This window comes from Cherax quadricarinatus, chromosome 35, assembly GCF_038502225.1.
Source record: "Cherax quadricarinatus isolate ZL_2023a chromosome 35, ASM3850222v1, whole genome shotgun sequence".
In the NCBI taxonomy this organism is placed as follows: domain Eukaryota; kingdom Metazoa; phylum Arthropoda; class Malacostraca; order Decapoda; family Parastacidae; genus Cherax; species Cherax quadricarinatus.
This window is the reverse complement of record NC_091326.1, coordinates 8,033,769-8,044,300: the sequence shown is the minus strand read 5'-3', so window position 1 is coordinate 8,044,300 and position 10,532 is coordinate 8,033,769.

Genomic DNA, 10,532 nt, shown 5'->3' with positions numbered 1-10,532 from the left:
TGCCTTGTGGCCCTAACAATTTCCTCCCATAGTAGTCTCCCCTGGTCCCTATCTAAATTTGGGGGACGGTATATCACACCTAAAATTAATTTTTCATGCCCCTCTGAAAATTCTATCCAAACAGACTCTGTATGTGTTACTTCAGACTTAATACCCGTTTTTATGCAACAGTTCAAGCGATCTCGGACATACAATGCCACCCCACCCCCCTTCCCGATACTTCTATCTACTTGGAACAATTTAAAACCCTGAATGTGACATTCTGCAGGCATGTCCCGACTTTTTGAATTAAACCACGTCTCAGTAATGGCAAATACATCTATGTTACCTGCACTAGCAACTAGTCTCAACTCGTCTATCTTATTCCTAGCACTGCGACTATTTGTGTAATAAATATTTAATGACCCTCCTATCTCTTTACCCTTCCTGCTCCTTTCTGTTATTCCACTAAACCTATTACTGTCATTGTCAATTAGTGCCACTGGCTTTCCAATATCCTCCTCATTTTGCCTATTACTAGTTCTCCTAGTACTCATGTTACTACCCTGCGACTTCACAGTTTTCCCGCCAAAACCCATACCACTAACTATTCCTAGTTTAAAGACCTAACAGCTCCCTCCACTGCGTTGGCCAGTGCTCCCACCCCACACCTAGACAAGTGAACCCCATCCCTGGCATACATGTCATTTCTGCCATAGAAGAGGTCCCAGTTGTCAATGAATGTTACCGCATTTTCCTTACAGTATTTGTCCAGCCAGCAATTGACACCAATTGCTCTGGACAACCATTCATTTCCAACTCCTCTCCTTGGCAAAATGCCACATATGACAGGTTTCCCACCCTTCCTCCTAATTATCTCTATTGCTGACCTATACCTGCTAATCAGGTCCTCACTCCTACGTCTGCCAACATCGTTGCCTCCAGCACTGAGACAGATAATAGGATTGCTCCCATTACCTCTCATGATGTCATCCAGACGGCTAACAATATCCTTCATCCCAGCCCCAGGAAAACACACTCTCTGCCTCCTACTCCTATCCTTCAAGCAGAATGCCCTATCCATGTACCTAATCTGGCTATCCCCAACAACAACAATGTTTTTACCTTCCTTGGCGTCGTCCGTAGTGATGCTCCGAGTAGTCGACTCATTCGCCAGGTAGCATTACACCACTTGTAGAATTCGTCATGACGTTCTCGATGGTCTTCGTTGGGGTCTCCAGGGATGTCTCACTCACGTCTGCCAATGCTTCCTTGGTGCTCGCTGTGGCATTCCCAGTAGAACACTCACATTCGTCAGGTAGCACCGAGAATGAGTTGGAAGTTTCCACGGCAGTCTTCTGGTTTCTCGTTGTTTCTGCCTCTCCAACCGTTTTCTTAATCTTCAGCTTGGTTCCATGTTGCCCGGCCACTGACCAAGCTCCCCTCTTAACCTGGGGACTCACAACAGGAGGATTACTACGAATCCTCTTGTTCTCCTCCGTTAATCGCCGTATCTCCAATTTAGCAACTCTGAGTTCTTCTCTCAGCTGCTGGTAAAGCTGCTCAAGAGAGGGCATCCTGGTTCAGATTCACAGAGAGCACACAAACAGGTCTTCACAGAGCTAAGTACACAAAACATCTGGTTGGTTTAGAAAGACACGTAAGCAAACACAATGAATCCCTTGTTAATAATTTAGAAATTTCAGAGGAACTGGGTGCTAGCGACCACAAATCAATTACATTTAGCATTGAATGGAAGTACGATAGTAGCGATAACTCAGTAACAGTCCCAGATTTTCGCTTAGCAGATTACGATGGGCTTAAAGAACACTTATCATCTGTTGACTGGGGTAACGAAGAGAGCTATCAATATGACAGTTTTCTGAACACTATACATGCTGCTCAAAGAGCGTTTATCCCATATAAAGAAATTAGATCAAATAGAAATGACCCAAAATGGATGAATAATAGGCTCAAATATCTACTAGGGCATAAGAAAGGAATTTATAGGCGTATCAAAAGAGGTGAGGGTCATCTTATGAATCAGTATATTGACATTAAGAGGGACATTAAAAAGGGGATAAGAAAAGCTAAAAGGGACTATGAAATTAAAGTTGCTAGGGATTCTAAAACTAACCCAAAAAGTTTTTTCCAGGTCTATAGAACAAAAGTTAGAGATAAGATAGGTCCCCTTAAAAATAACTATGGGCACCTTACTGACAATGAGAATGAAATGTGCTTGATTTTAAATAATTATTTTCTCTCAGTTTTTACACAGGAAGACACTAACAATATTCCAGTAATTAATTTTTACAGTGGGCTAGAAGAAGATAAATTATGTAACATCACAGTCACTAGTGAGATGGTTGTGAGGCAGATAGACAGACTGAAGCAAAATAAGTCGCCGGGTCCTGATGAGGTTTTTTCAAGGGTTCTTAAGGAATGCAAAATGGAACTCTGTGAACCATTAACTAATATTTTTAATTTATCTCTTCAAACAGGTGTAGTGTCTGATATGTGGAAGATGGCTAATGTAACTCCTATTTTTAAAACAGGGGACAAGTCGTTACCGTCAAATTACCGCCCAATAAGCCTGACCTCAATTGTAGGCAAATTACTAGAGTCAATTATAGCTGAGATTATAAGAAGCCATCTCGATAAGCATAGCTTGATTAATGATACTCAGCATGGATTCACAAGAGGCCGGTCTTGTCTAACTAATTTATTAACTTTCTTCAGTAAAGCTTTTGAGGCTGTTGACCACAATAAAGAATTTGATATTATTTACTTAGATTTTAGTAAGGCTTTTGATAGAGTTCCGCACCATAGACTGTTAAAGAAAGTGGCAGCCCATGGCATTGGGGGAAAAGTGCTCTCGTGGATCGAGTCATGGCTCACTGACAGGAAGCAGAGAGTGTCCATAAATGGGGTTAAATCCGAGTGGGGATCTGTAACAAGTGGCGTTCCACAGGGATCAGTCTTGGGCCCGTTGTTGTTTATAATATATATCAATGATCTTGATGAGGGAATTACTAGTGATATGAGCAAATTCGCCGATGACACAAAGATAGGTAGGATAATTGATTCAAACGTAGATGTTAGGGAACTTCAGGAGGATTTAAACAAACTCTATTCTTGGTCAGAAAAGTGGCAGATGCAGTTCAATGTAGATAAGTGCAAGGTTCTGAAGCTTGGGAGTGCCCATAACCCTAGTACTTATAAATTAAATGATGTAGAACTTAGCCATACAGATTGCGAAAAGGACTTGGGGGTTATGGTGAGCAGCAACCTTAAACCAAGACAGCAATGCCTAAGCGTACGTAATAAGGCAAATAGATTACTGGGATTTATATCAAGAAGTGTAAGCAACAGAAGTCCAGAGGTCATACTGCAGCTTTATACATCATTAGTAAGGCCTCACCTTGATTATGCAGCTCAGTTCTGGTCTCCGTATTACAAAATGGACATAAATTCGTTAGAAAACATTCAGCGTAGGATGACTAAATTAATACATAGCATCAGAAATCTTCCTTATGAAGAAAGATTGAAGACTCTTAAGTTACATTCACTTGTTAGACGAAGAATGAGGGGAGACCTGATCGAAGTGTATAAGTGGAAGATAGGTATTAATAAAGGGGATATTAATAAGGTCTTGAGGATGTCTCTCCAAGAGAGAACCCGCAGTAATGGATTTAAATTAGATAAGTTTAGATTTAGAAAGGACATAGGAAAGTATTGGTTTGGAAATAGGGTAGTTGATGAGTGGAACAGTCTACCTAGTTGGGTTATTGAGGCTAGGACTTTGGGTTGTTTCAAATCTAGGTTGGATAAGTACATGAGTGGGAAGGGTTGGATTTGAGTGGGACTTTCACATCAGAGCTTATTTCTTGGGTAGCATTGAAAATTGGGTTGGGTAAATGTTTTGTTAGTGGGATGAATTGTAAAGGACCTGCCTAGTATGGGCCAGCAGGCCTCCTGCAGTGTTCCTCCTTTCTTATGTTCTTATGTTCTTATGACATATTTATTAGAAAACGTTTCGGTCCTGGGACCTTGATCACTTCTAGTGATCAAGGTCCCAGGACCGAAACGTTTTCTAATAAATATGTCATAGTGTTTGCTTACGTGTCTTTCTAAACCAGTGCAAAAGCTGGACGACCAGGCAGGTATAACATAAAAACATAAGAACATCAGAACGAAGGAACACTGCAGAAGGCCTACTGGCCCATGCGAGGCAGGTCCAAGTCTCCTACCGGCTTAAGCCAATGCACCCAACCTAGTCAGGTCAGGTCAGGTCACCTTGACTTAAGGGAGGAACACGGCAACCGTCCTGGTAGCACAAGCTAATCAGGTCCAACTCACACCCACCCACACCCACTCATGTATTTATCCAACCTATTTTTAAAGCTACACAACGTTCTAGCCTCTAGGACTGTACTTGGGAGTTTGTTCCACTCATCCACAACTCTATTACCAAACCAGTACTTTCCTATATCCTTCCTGAATCTGATTTTTTCTAACTTAAAACCATTGCTGCGAGTCCTGTCTAGGCTAGATATTTTCAGCATACTATTTACATCCCCTTTATTTATTCCTGTCTTCCATTTATACACCTCAATCATATCCCCCCTAATTCTACGTCTTTCTAGAGAGTGAAGATTCAGGGCCCTTAGTCTATCCTCATAGGGAAGGTTTCTGATACATGGGATCAACTTTGTCATCCTCCTTTGTACATTTTCCAGAGCATTTATGTCCATTCTGTAATACGGTGACCAAAACTGTGCAGCATAATCTAAATGAGGCCTAACCAAGGATGTATAGAGTTGAAGAACAACCTGAGGACTCCTATTATTTATGCTTCTTGATATGAAGCCAAGGATTCTATTAGCTTTATTGCGAACACTTATGCACTGTTGTCTTGGTTTCAGATTACTGCTAACCAGAACTCCTAAATCTTTTTCGCAATCCGTAATATTAAGATCTACATTATTTAGTTTATATGTGGCATGGTTATTGTCCTGTCCAACATTTAGAACTTTGCATTTGTCTATATTAAACAGCATCTGCCACCTCTCCGAACATTGCATCAGTCTACTCAAATCTTCCTGGAGTGCTCTAATGTCCTCGTCAGAATGAATTCGACGGCCTATTTTGGTGTCATCGGCAAACTTGCTGATGTCGCTCTTTATGCCCTCATCTATGTCGTTTATGTATATTGTGAACAGCAGGGGGCCCAACACTGACCCCTGTGGAACACCGCTCGTGACGCTTCCCCACTCTGATTTCTCCCCATTTATGCAAACTCTCTGCTGCCTATTTGTCAATCATGCCTCTATCCAGGAAAAAATTTCTCCTCCTATTCCATGTGCTTTAATTTTCCTCAATAGTCTCTGATGTGGGACCCTGTCAAAAGCCTTACTGAAGTCCATATACACAATATCATATTCATTGCCATGATCTACCTCCTCAAATACCTTAGTAAAAAAAGTTAACAAATTCGTAAGGCAGGAACGCCCCTTTGTAAAACCATGCTGAGATTCGTTGATTAATTTATGTTTTTCAAGGTGGCTACGAACTGCCTCGGCAATTATTGATTCCATAAATTTTCCCACTATGGAGGTTAGGCTTATTGGTCTATGGTTCGAAGCTAAGGACCTGTCACCTGCTTTGAAAATAGGTATCACATTTGCCATTTTCCACTTATCTGGCACCATGCCAGTTTGTAGTGATATGTTGAAAAGATTAGCCAAAGGTTTGCTAAGCTCCTCTTTACATTCCTTTAGAACCCTTGCATACAGTTCATCAGGGCCTGGGGATTTGTTAGGTTTTAATTTATCTATTTGCCTAAGGACCATGTCACTTGTGATCCTAATCGTGCACAGTTTATTATCGTCCTGTTCCACATGATTTATCATTTCTGGAATATCGCTGGTATCCTCCTGTGTAAAAACTGAGAGGAAGTATGTGTTAAAACTTCTACACATTTCCTTATCACTGTCATTGAGCTGACCCGAGGAACTTTTGAGTGGGCCTATCTTGTCCCTGATCTTACTTCTGTATACCTGAAAGAATCCTTTTGGGTTAGTCTTCGAATCTCTTGCAACTTTAACCTCATAATCTCTTTTTGCTTTTCTAATTCCTTTTTTTATTTCTCTCTTTAACTGAATATATCGATTTCTTAATTGCCCCTCTCCTCTTTTGATTTGCCTATATATGCCTCTCTTTTGACCAATTAGATATTTTAATCTATTGTTCATCCATTTAGGATCATTTTTGTTTGATCTGATTTCCCTATTTGGAACATAATTTGACTGAGCAGCTAGAACTATGCCCTGGTAAGCGTCATATCGGCATCCATCACCACCTACCTGACCCTTAGTCAGGTCATTCCAGTTCAGCCCACCTAAGTAATTTTTCAGTCCTATGAAATCAGCCAAGCGAAAGTCAGGGACAGAGACTTGATTGCCATTATTAGGGGAATTCCATGATATATTAAAACTGAGTGATTTGTGATCACTTTCCCCAAGCTCATCATTAACCTCAAGATTATTAATTAGTGTTTCCCTACTGGCAAGAACCAAGTCAAGAAGTCAAGGAGGTTATTTCCCCTAGTAGGCTCTGTCACAAACTGTTTTAAAAAACAATCCTGGATCGTATCAAGAAAGTCACCTGACTCTAAATTTCCTGTCAAATTGCTCCAGTCAATCTGTCTATAGTTGAAATCTCCCATTAGCACAACATTTTCGTATGTAGATGCCTTACGAATTTCGTCCCATAGAAGTTTACTGCACTCCCTATAAAGATTTGGGGCCCTGTAAATCACACCCAAAATTAGTTTTTCTCGGCCCTCGAGAAGCTGTAACCAAACAGATTCAGTGGCTGACGCTTCTAATTTTATATCTTGTCTAACACAACAATTTAAATTGTCTCTGACATACATCGCTACTCCACCACCTTTCCTGTTGACCCTGTCAGTGTGGAATAATTTATAGCCTTGTATGTGACATTCAGAGGGCATCTCTCTATCTTTCTGATTGAGCCAGGTCTCTGTTATAGCAATAATATCTATGTTTTCTGCACTTGCAATTAATCTTAGCTCATCTATCTTATTTCTTACACTCCTGCTATTAGTATAGTAAACCTTAAGGGAGCTAGTCCCTTGATGCCCTCTGCTGTCCCCCTTTGTTTGCTGACCTGATCTATTGTTTTTATTTATAACTTCATGTTGAATGCCTTTTATACATTTACTGTTTCCAACCCTAGATTTGCAACCTGCTTGTTTCCCACACACACCCATACCTCTATCTTCTATCAGTTTAAAATCATAGGCATTTCACCAATGGCCTTCTCAATCGAGTCTGCAAGTGCTACCACCCCTGCCCCAGAGAGATGTACCCCATCCCTTGCATACATATCATGTTTGCCATAAAAGTTGTTCCAGTTGTCAATGAATGGGATTGCAAGTTCCTTGCAGTATCTGTCTAGCCAGCAATTTACACCAATTGCCCTAGACAACCATTCATTTCCTACTCCCCTTCTAGGCAAGATGCTACATATGATTGGGATCCCTCCCTTAGACTTAATGAAATCTATAGCTGATCTGTACTTATCTAGCAGCTCTTCTCTCCTACCCTTCCCAGTATCATTTCCACCAGCACTGAGACAGATAATGGGCTTGTTCCCATTACCTGACATGATATTATCCAGCCTGTTGACTATGTCCCCAACACCAGCTCCAGGGAAGCACACTCTATCTCTCATCTTCTTATTCCTATTACAAAAAGCACGGTCAATATATCTTACCTGAGAGTCACCAACCACAAGAATGCGCTTACCTCCATTAGCAGGGGCAGTAGTACCCTTACCTTCACTGGCCACTGAAGTACATTCATCCTGAAGAACAGAGAAGCGATTTCCTACCTTCAGATCTTCACTCTTAACTTTCCTTACTCTGATGCGCCTCCCATTACTGTGAACCACTCGCCACTTGTAGCAGGTGCTGGGCTGCACCTCACTGCTGGTAGCCGTTGCTACCTCCCCACCTACAGCCTCCTCACAGCGAGAGACAAACTGCACCTCACTGCTGGAAGCCTCATTTCCCACAACTCCAGCCACCTCACACTCTCTCCCAGACTCATTGAGGTGGACCTTCAGCCTCCTAATCTCCTCCTGGAGAAGCAAGACCTCCTCCTTCAACTCTCCAACCTCAATTTTTAAAACACTGCAGAAGCAAGCCATGCTTTGTAACCGTCCACGCTTATCCCCAAAGCAGCTCAGGGTCTGTGACCTCACAGGGAAGGCACTGCAGTGGATCAGAGAATACCTGACAGGTAGGCAATAACGAGTCATTGTATGTGACGAGGTGTCAGAGTGGGCGCCTGTGACGAGCCGGGCTCCACAGGGGTCAGTCCTAGGACCGGTGCTGTTTCTAGTATATGTGAACGTCATGGCGGAATCAATAGACTCAGAAGTGTCCCTGTTTGCAGATGATGTGAAGTTAATGAAAAGAATTCAATCGGATGAGGACTAGGCGGAACTACAAAGAGATCTAGACAGGCTGCAGGGCTGGTCCAGAAACTGGCTCCTGAAGTTAAACCCCACCAAATGCAATGCCATGAAGATTGGGGAAGGGCAAAGAAGACCGCAGACGGAGTACAGTCTAGAGAAACAGAGACTACAAACCTCACTCAAGGAAAAGGATCTTGGGGGAGTATAACACCAGGCACATCTCCTGAGGCGCACATCAACCAAATAACTGCTGCAGCATATGGGCGCCTAGCAAACCTCAGAACAGCGTTCCGACATCTCAATCAAGAATCGTTCAGGACCCTGTACACCGTGTACGTCAGGCCTATATTGGAGTATGCAGCACCAGTTTGCAACACACACCTAGCCAAGGATGTAAGGAAATTAGAGAAAGTGCAAAAGTTTGCAACAAGACTAGTTCCAGAGCTAAGGGTATGTTCTACGAGGAGAGGTTAAGGGAAATCGACCTGACGACACTGGAGGACAGGTGAGATAGGGAATATACGATAACATATTTTTAAAATACTGAGAGGAATCGACAAGGTGAACAGAGACAGAATGTGTCTGAGATGGGACACAGCAACAAGGAGTCACAATTGGAAGTTGAAGACTCAGATGAATCACAGGGATGTTAGGAAGTATTTCTTCAGTCATAGAAATGTCAGGAAGTGGAATAGTCTGGAAAGTGACGTAGTGAAGGCAGGCAACATACATAGTCTTAAGACGAGGTATGATAAAGCTCATGGAGCATAGAGAGAGAGGCCAGGAGCTATGATTCAACCCCTCCAACTACAAATAGGTGAGTACAAATAGCACACACACGATTAAGACTCTTGGAGCAGGGAGAGAATGGAGCTAGTAGCGACTAGTAGCAGCAACAGTGATAGTACTGGTAGTAACAGCAGTAATAATGTATATAAGGAAGACACGTGTGCGATTATCAAGAAGTTCAAGACGCTCACTTAGGACACGTTTCGCTCATCGGGAGTTTCTTCAGCCTAGTGAAAAATAAATCAAAGTGTACGAGGGGAAGGAACGGTGAGGATCAGAAAGAACAGGAGGAGGAGGAGGCTGCATCTCGTCTCTCAAACCGCTTGGGAAAACCCAGCAGATGTAGCAGGATAGGTAAGGGTAGATGAGAGCATCATCCGTGTCCTCTGTCTGGCCGCTACTACTCTGTCTGGCAACCTTACCCTCAGGCACGCACAGAAAAAAGGGCCCAAGAACTACATCTCACCCCTGGTAGACTTACATAATTACGAATACTGTTGCTGGCATAATTGCAACTAGAAAAGCGTAATGGTTAGAAAAGATATATTCTCTTGGCAAAAAATTGACAATGTCTTCCAAAGATGTGTTCCGCAGCAAATACTGTGATGTACACTGATGACTTACCACATTTCTGACTTTCAGCTCTGACAAGTGAAGGCTGGGACAAGTGTATTTCTTACCAAATGGAAGGAAAGATACTCAAGGCTTCCCACAGATATATATATATATATATATATATATATATATATATATATATATATATATATATATATATATATATATATATATATTTATTTATATATATATATATATATATATATATATATATATATATATATATATATATATATATATATATATATATATATATATATATATGGGATAGATATGACAGCAAACCTCTCCCCAGAGGACCTATCATGGGTCCAGTAGGTCTACTCTTGTGTTCTTGTACCACTTTATATGAGAGACGTATATAAATCTGGTGAAAGTATACACTATCTTCAGGACCTTAATCAAGAAGAAGTCGTTTTAAACACTATATTAATACTTATGTTAGGACAAACATTAAGTATGCAACACTAGTGAGGAACCCACACCTAGCACAGGTGTACAGGGCCGGGTTACCTGGAGTTTAACTCCAGAGAGTTCCGGGGGTCAACGCCCCCGCGGCCCGGTCTGTGACCAGGGGCCTCACAGTACCTGTAGCCCAGGGACCTCACAGTACCTGTAGCCCAGGGACCTCACAGTACCTGTAG